This window comes from Hemicordylus capensis, chromosome 5, assembly GCF_027244095.1.
Source record: "Hemicordylus capensis ecotype Gifberg chromosome 5, rHemCap1.1.pri, whole genome shotgun sequence".
Taxonomy (NCBI): domain Eukaryota; kingdom Metazoa; phylum Chordata; class Lepidosauria; order Squamata; family Cordylidae; genus Hemicordylus; species Hemicordylus capensis.
Genome location: NC_069661.1, coordinates 248,737,319 through 248,745,462, shown reverse-complemented (window position 1 = coordinate 248,745,462; position 8,144 = coordinate 248,737,319). Strand labels below are relative to the sequence as shown.

At 43.2% G+C, this 8,144-nt stretch overlaps 1 protein-coding gene across 1 annotated transcript in view; it reads left to right on the top strand.

The window, feature by feature from the left end:
• The window catches only part of CELF2 (CUGBP Elav-like family member 2), a 914,911-nt gene that overhangs the window by 251,869 nt on the left and 654,898 nt on the right, over positions 1-8,144 (top strand). The window lies entirely within an intron of this gene.

The window sequence follows — 8,144 nt, the reverse complement described above, 5'->3', positions numbered from 1 at the left end:
CTATCATTGTTACGCGCCTGGGGGCCACATTTTCACTACATTGAAGATTGCCAGTTTCTACCTCAAAGTCAAAACTAGAGAACATTCAGTTTAGCACTAGTTAGTATGCAGTGAAGATTGGCACAAGATTAACAGAGAAATGCTGGAAATGCACACAGTGATCTGAGCAGCCATTGGAACAGATGAGTCAAGACTCTCCTTGACACACTAAAGTATTATTTTAATCAGTGATTAAACTGGGCAGACACCTCCCTGAGGTCACCTTAGAAAGATCTCTGAGAAAGGTCTTTTAAAAGACCTTTAAAGATAGTTGAGTGGTTCCCTCCTAGACAGATACAGTAGATGCAGTCACCTCCTCCACACTGTTCATGGCAAGGCCTTACAATATTCTAGTGTGGGCTATAATGTAAATACTTGAGATGCAATTAAAAATTACAGTTTTCTTGCCTTTAAAAAAAAATCCACTTACTTGGAAGTTGGTTTTTGTAGACCTTGTGAAAACAAAGAATGTATATTTTTACATATATGTATATAAATGTATATGTATGCATGTATATATACAAAATGTAATTGTGTAACTGCTAATTGATAGTTAACTCTGAAAGTCCAGTGACTGGTTTATTTATTTTTACATTTATATTCTATTCTTCCTCTGAGTAGCCCAGAACAGTGCACAGTTTTATGTTTATCTTCACTACAACCCTATGAGGTAGGTTAAGCTGAGAAATAACTAACTCCCCAGAGTCACCCAGTGGGTTTCATGGCTGAACAGGGACTTGAACTCAGGACTCCCTGGCCCTTGTCCAACATGCTAACCATTTCACCATGCTGGTTTAGACAATATGTCCCTAGATACCTCATCCAGATGACTGCAGTGCCCTCTGTATGCTCCCTTTTAATTACACGGGCCAGGAAGTATCATTTGAACTGATCCTAGGTATCCTTATTTACAGGCATTTCAGTGCTGCCATTTGGCTATAGACTTATATAAAAACCAGTGATTCCCAAATAATGTGTGGACTGGCCCAGGGGTGAGCCTTAGAAATTTAAAACACTATATGGGATGCACCTAGTAGTCCTATATGCCTCAAAAAAGAAGGCCCCATGGAACACTGGTATATTCTCTTTTCATCCATATATGGGCAGTGGCATAATCCAGAGGGCGGGAGTAAGATGTAATGAGATTGCTATGTGACATTTGACAAGCATGGGGGAATTTCAGGAGCATCATCAGTATTCAGAAATCATGGCCCCAGCCCAGAAATTAGGGTAGAGGGCAGGGGCTGGATACTGGGTATATTAACTATGAAATATTAACTATGGTATCCCACCACCTGCCCATTGTTCTGGGATATGATTCTGGGATATGATTGAGAATATGTATGTATTTTAGGGGGTGAAGAGTGAAATGTGCCTCCAGGTTTGGAATTCTCTGCCACAAGATGTTATGACAGCCAACAACCTGGATGGCTTTAAGAGAGGTTTGGGTAACTTCATGGAGGAAATGTATATCAACGGCTACTATTCGGAGGGCTATAGGCCACCTCCAGCCTCAGAGGCAGGATGCCTCTGAGTACCAGTTGCGGGGGAGTAACAGCAGGAGAGAGGGCATGCTCTCAACTCCTGCCTGTAGGCTTCCAACGGCATCTGGTGGGCCACTGTGTGAAACAGGATGCTGGACTAGATGGTCCTGGGGCCTGATCCAGCAGGGTTGTTCTTATGTTCTTATGTTTCATCGAGGGTAAAAAGTACTCCAGGTATTAAAAATCTGAGGAATACTGACCTAGTTCAGAAATGATTTAGTGCTACAAGCATGAGCTGTGGAAGGCATTCAGCGTGGTCTTCACTTTCGTCTTCTATTTTGTTTATGAGGAGTGGAGACTGAACTATCCCCATCTCTTTGAACAAACCAGTTTCCTATTATGTCTGAACACAGGGACCTGTTTATGTTGTAATTGTGGTTAGTTAAAACAAATCAGGATCAGATTATAATCTTTCCACCTTCTCCCACATCTATTGCAATGTATTCTCATTGCACCGAAGCATGATTCAATGTTGTATCTGAACTCGGCAACTGACATAAATATATACAAAAATCAGAAATTATGTTAATATTTGCATCGATTCCTCTACATAATTCAAAAGCAATGGTAGACCTAAGCTTTTTTAAAAATGATACCATGATGAGAGGTACTTGGCATAAATTCCTTGAAGCCCCTATGTATGTCTGTATATCTAGATATGTCTGCATAGCTGTATCCTGATGACACCCAAATCTACTTCTCCATATCAACGTTATCAGGAGAGGGCATAACCTCTTTAAATGCCTGTCTGGAGGCAGTAATGGGCTGGATGAGGGATAACAAATCCAGATAAGATGGAGGTACTCATTGTGCAGGGTCAAAACTCGGGAGATGAGTTTGATCTGCCTGTTATGGATGGGGTCACACTTCCCTGGAAGGAACAGGTATGCAGTCTGGGGGTGCTGTTGGATCCAAGCCTCTCCCTGGTATCCGAGATCGAGGCAGTAGCCAGAAGTGCCTTCTACCAGCTTTGGCTGATACACCAGCTGCGTCTGTTTCTTGAGGTAAATGACCTCAGAACAGTGGTAGATATGCTGGCCTGGTAACCTCCAGACTGGATTACTGCAATGCGCTCTATGTGGGGCTGCCCTTATGTGTAGACCAGAAATTACACCTGGTTCAGAATGCGGCAGCCAGGTTGGTCTCTGGGACATCTTGGAGACCATATTACTCCCGTATTGAAAGCTCTACACTGGCTGCTGCTAAGTTTCCAGGCAAAATACAAGGTGCTAGTTATAACCTATAAAGCCCTAAACGGCTTGGGCCCTGGGTTTTTAAGAGAATGCCGTCTTCATCATGAACCCCACCACCCACTGAGATCATCAGGAGAGGTCCGTCTGCAGTTGCCACTGGCTGATCTGTTGACTACTCGGGGACAGGCCTTTTCCACTCCTGCCCCAAGGCTTTGGAATGTGCTCCCTGTTGAAATGAGAACCTCTCCATCTCTGACAACTTTTAAAAAGTCTTTAAAGACACATCTATTCACCCAGGCTTTTAATTAAATATTATTTTAACAGTTTTAACATTGTTTTAAAATGTTTTAAAATTTAAATTGTTGAAATGTTTTAACTTTTACTGTATCATTCATTTTGTTTTAACTAATGTTTTAACTTGTTTGTTTGCTTGCTTGCTTTGTTGTAAACCGCCCAGAGACGTGAGTTTTGGGAGGTATAAAAATATGTTAAATAAAAATAAATATCCCACAGTTTTACCACCTTCTTCTAGAACGGCTCCATTGCCCATAACAGCAACAAAATTGGCAGCAAGTGGAACTTTTTCTAGCATGCTCACTAATGTTGATGCATTTTAAAAGCACAAGTACAAGGCCAGTAAAAAATAAAAATCAGGAGATGATACCACTAAAACCCAGCCAGATATCTGCAGGAGGGGAACCAGGAAATAGCAAGCTCTCCTTGTTTGCAAAATGCTGCTTGTGCTTTCCCCACACCCCAGCACACATCTGGAATACAAATCGGGCATTTGGATCCTTGATTCTACAGTTTTTAATAGTTCTGAACTTGCATGTTGCCGCAACTGTTAAAGATGGTATGTTTGGACTGCAAATTAGTGATTAAACTGGGCAGCATTTTATCACGGGAGTGGTCCAAGAAACACGTTCCCAAGTTTTGGTGGTGCACTGCCAGCTCTGAGAAACATTTGGCCGGCCCTCAGGAAGGGAAAGCAGCTTTTGAAAGCACTGGAATGCATTTTTCAATTAGTCATTGCATGGCATTACAGTGCTGCAGGGAGAGAGACAAGGCATTTGGGATGTAGGAGGCGAAAAGCCAGCATGGGACAAAGAGTGGAAGAAGAGCTTTTATCAGGCTGTAACAGACAGGACAGAGACAATGTTCAAGACCACACTTCAGTTAGATAAGCTTTGTTTAACCAAGGGTTTCTGAGGGAAAGGGGTGGGGGCTCAACAGTGAGCCAAGATCTGCCTTGCTTCCCTTTGACTTAATGTTTTCATCTATGGCCCAAAATTAGGGCATAATGTCCAGAAGACAATTTCTGCAACAGGTAGGACACTCTACCAAACCAACCTCCTGCTGATGTAGTCAGTGGTCATCTTTGTTGGAAATCATTACACTTCTTTTTTTGGCAAAGCAGTGAAATCTCCTGCAGCCAGCACAGGACTTACAATTGTATTTTATCTTTTGCTTATGGCCGTTTTAGATTAAAATACCCCTTTGATCACATCAGAACCTTCAGCAGTGCATGCTGAGTAGCCAACCACATTCCCATTCTGAGCCTTACAGAAATGCTGCAGGTGCTGGTTCTGTTATCAAGTTATTAGTGGCATTGCAATGAACATCCCCTTCCTCTCCCCATGGAACCCTGGGGATTGTAGTTTGGCAGTGGGGGAAGGAATCGCTACAGAAAATCCCCAACACACTCACACATGACAATTCCCAGAGTTCTTGGAGGGAAGTTCAAACTGGCTTTAGAGCAGACTATGGGGTTAAGACAGTCTTGGTCGGCCTGATGGATGACCTTTATCAGGGAATCGACAGAGGGAGTGTGACTCTGTTGGTTCTTCTAGATCTCTTGGTGGCATTCGTTACCATCAACCATGGTATCCTTCTGGATTGCCTGGGAGAGTTGGGGATAGGAGGCACTGCTTTGCAGTGGTTTCACGTCTATCTCTCAGGCAGATTCCAGATGGTGGAGCTTGGTGACAGTTGCTCTTCGAAATGGGAGCTACTATATGGAGTACCTCAGGGCTCCATGCTGTCACCAATGCTTTTTAACATCTAGATGAAACTGCTGGGTGAGGTCATCAGGAGATTTGGTGCAGGGTGTTACCAGTATGCTGATGACACTCAAATCTATTTCTCTATATAATCCTCATCATCAGGAAATGACATTCATTCCCTAAATGCCTGCCTATGGGAAGTAATGGGCTGGATGAGGGACAACAAATTGAAGCTGAATCCATGCAAGACAGAGGTGCTCATTGTGGGGGATCGGAATTTGAGGGATGAGTTAGATCTCCCTGTCATGGATGGGGTTACACTCCCCTAGAAGGAACAAGCTCAGGAGTGCTTTTGGATCCAGCCCTCACCCTGGTATCCCAGGTAGAGGCTATGGCTAGGAGCACTTTCCATCAGCTTTGGCTGATTTGACAGCTGTGTCCATTCCTTGAAAAGAGTGATCCTAAAACAGTGGTGCATAAGCTTATAACTTTTAGGCTTGACTGGTGTAATGCGCTCTATGTGGGGCTGCCTTTGTACGTAGTTTGGAAACTTCACTTAGTTCAAAATGCAGCAGCCAGACTGATCTCTGGGGTAACCCAGAGAAACCATATTATGCCTGTTCTTAAACAGTTGCACTGGCTGCCAATATGTTTCCGGGCAAAATATGAAGTGCTGGTTATTACCTTTAAAGTCCTAAATGGCTTAGGTCTGGGCTACCTTAGAAAGCATCTTCTTCTGTATGATCCCCATCACACATTGGGGTCATTTGGAGAGGTGTTTCCAGTTACCACTGGTACCTCTGGTGGCAACTCAGAGCCGGGCCTTCTCTGTAGCTGCTCCTGGCCTATGGAATGCACTCCCGGCAGATATTCGCAGTTTAGGCTCACTGTTGACCTTTAAAAGAGCCCCAAAAACTTACTTGTTTGGCCTGGCCTTCCAAGATTTTTAAATTGTTTAAAAGTATTTTAAATGGCTCGGAATTGTTTTAGATTTGCTTTTATATTGTTTTAAGCAGTGTGTTTTAAATGGTGTTTGTTTTTATGTCTTCTTAAACTTGTTGTGCACCACCCAGAGCCTTTGGATGCAGCGGTTTATAAACATAATAAATGTAATAAGTAAATAAGTAAGTAAGTAAGTGAATAGATAGATAGATAGATAGATAGATAGATAGATAGATAGATAGATAGATAATAAGGTATAGCAGTCAAAGCAGGTCTGTACCGATCTGTAGCAAAGAGAGGATCACAATGTTAGTACTGGGGGCCACTTTATTTATTCATACATACATACATACACACACACATGCACACATACATATGTATATATGCTACCTTTTCATTCTATTTTAAAACGTTTAAGGCGGCCATCAACATAAGATAAAATACATTGAAATAAATTATACACATCATATTAAAAAAAACTATAGAAGAAAACCTTTAAACCTTTAATTACATGACTTTCAAAAGGTGTGGAAGTCAAAAGGTTTGCTCTTTCTGCATTTGATAAGAAGACTCCTTGTGCCACTTTTGAGTCCGTGCACATGACCATTAAGAGCCTGTGGCCTGTTCATGCTGTCTCAGACAATACTTCCTGAACTCAGCACCAACTGGGATTCAGTATTCTATTGCTAGATTCTATTCCAACCTTGGCTCACCAGATTAACTACAACTCCCACCATCCCTAGCCACAATAGCCTTTGGTTAGCCATCCCTAGCCTTTGACCATTGCGCCTACAGATGATGGGAGTTCTAGTCCATCAGCATCTGAAGACCTAAAGCTGGGAATGCCTGTGTTATTCTAACCACAGCAGATAGTATTCTTTGCTGAGAAACTTTAGCCCATTAAGAAACACTGACATATACACATCTTTGTCTGCCCTGCCTCACACCCTTACACTGAGGAGAAAGAACTAACATGTCCTCTCTTGACACGTTAAGGCACAGCACGTCAGGCCAGAACTGCAGGAATTCAGAAGGATCCAAGTTACCAACTTGCAGACCAGTGTTTGACTGGGGCCTTAAATATCCATAGGCCCAGACTATCATTCTTAGGATCCGTACCCCTCCAACACTGTTCCCTCTAAGGCGTGCACACACACACAAATTTTTGGATGTCCACTCAGTTCATTTTAGATCCTACTCAGGTTGAATCAGGAAGGCCCCATTATGAATGCAGGTGTGCACACACTGCCTTGATACTGCCACCCAGAACAAAACTCATTCCGCAGAGATGAAAAAAATTAGAGGGACCACTGCCCTCCAGCTTGGAGAGCCTTAAAGAACAGCCCTCTGGTTTGAAGCACCATACTCCTCCTCTCCATCAATTTCTTTCTGGCCTGTTGTCAGGGCTTGCAGACAGGTAATGGGAAGTATGAGGCTCCTGATATAGATGGATCAGTTCCTCAGGGCAGGGATGGAGCTTCAATAGCTAACTTGGTAAAGAGGCACCTTTTAACATGGTGATTCTCTTTATTTAGCAGGGTGAGAGTAACTGGACCTATCCATCCCCAGCACAGTGCCTCCAGTGATGGTTGCTGGTGTCTGTCTTATGTTTATTTTTAGATTGTGAGCCCTTTGGGGACAGAGAACCATATTAATTATTTATTATTTATCCATGTAAACTGCCCTGAGCCATTTTTTGAAGGGTGTTATAGAAATTTCAACATAGCAATACCAGGGGATAGCAGGACAGAAGAAAAAGAAATAGAAAAAATCACAAAATACAAAGATCTACAAATTGAAATTGAAAGGCTGTGGCAGAAAAAGACCAAAATAATCCCAGTGGTAATTGGCGCCCTGGGTGCAGTTCCAAAAGACCTTGAAGAGCACCTCAACACCATACGGGCCACAGAAATCACCATCAGCCAATTACAAAAAGCAACTTTACTGGGAACAGCCTATGTTCTGCGACGATATCTATAACAACTGACAATAAAATTCAGCCATCCCAGGTCCTTGGGAAGGACTCAATGTCTGGATAAAACAAACCAGTCAATAACACCTGTCTGACTGTGTAAACAAGAAATAATAATAATAATCCCACATAATAATAAAAAAGATCTCACACTGCCCTGCCTCCCAGAGCTGCCTCCTCCTGACAGGGCCTGCCTCGTTCACCTCCTCCTACCTTCACACCCCTGCTGGCCAGCTTGTGGCAGCATGCAGTGGTGGCACACAGTGGTGGCACTGCCCAGCCTACCTGCTGCTGCTTTCCAGGCCCAGCTGCTGACCCAGCTGGAGTGTGGCTGGAGCACAGGCATGCCTCTGCCATTGCTGGTGGGGGGGAAGCAAAGCAGCCAGCGAAGGGATGGTGAAGGTCCTAGAGTGCTCCAGAGTTTGCACCTGGGTTGCCTTCAACTTCATTA